The sequence below is a fragment of the Penaeus monodon genome, chromosome 23 (genome assembly GCF_015228065.2).
Source record: "Penaeus monodon isolate SGIC_2016 chromosome 23, NSTDA_Pmon_1, whole genome shotgun sequence".
NCBI classification, from domain to species: domain Eukaryota; kingdom Metazoa; phylum Arthropoda; class Malacostraca; order Decapoda; family Penaeidae; genus Penaeus; species Penaeus monodon.
Window position 1 is genome coordinate 7,926,171 of NC_051408.1, and position 710 is coordinate 7,926,880.

Here is a 710-nt window from a genome sequence, read left to right on the forward strand (position 1 = left end):
TCATCCGGGAATCTCCATCAAGAACAATTTTCCTTTTTATTTCGTCTCTACAGATTTATGTGCGTGTCCATATCTTCTATATATTTATCTATTCTTTATTAATTCTCCCTCTGTTTATTGTCTTCCACCTTTTCTCCTCTCTTTCGTGGATTAATCACTTTCCTTTATTCTTTTTTAGTTATTCTCCTATTTACTTTATCATATTCGTTTATCGCTTCCTTTCTTCCATTCTCTCTTTACCATTACCGTTATCCTTTTCTCTCCTCCATCCTTTATTTATTATCTTTTATCTCTTTTATTCATTCTTCTTCCCTTCATCTGCCCTACCTATTACCTTTATTCATTTCCCTTATTAATCTCCTTTATTCATTTTCCTCCTTCCTCCTTCCCTTTTTCCTCCGTTTATTGAACTTTCTCTCGTCTTCTTCAGTATTTTTGTTATCACCTTTCTTCATGTCTCTCCCTATCATCTTTATTCATTTTCCTCACCATCATCTCCTTTCTTCATTTTCCTCCCTATCATCTTTATTCATTTTCCTCCCTATCATCTTTATTCATTTTCCTCCCTATCATCTTTATTCATTTTCCTCCCTATCATCTTTTTTCATTTCCTTCCTTATCATCTCCTTTATTAATTCACCTCCCTCCCCCTTTTATTATTCGTTTCCCCCTCCTTTATTTCTTCTCCTCCCCCTTTCTTTATTTTAGAA

The 710-nt window shown here is 33.9% G+C and overlaps 1 protein-coding gene across 1 annotated transcript in view; it reads left to right on the forward strand.

Annotated features, from left to right (window-relative positions):
• LOC119588118 overlaps positions 1 to 710 on the forward strand; it is a gene marked incomplete in the record, with an annotated part of 60,132 nt that overhangs the window by 50,482 nt on the left and 8,940 nt on the right.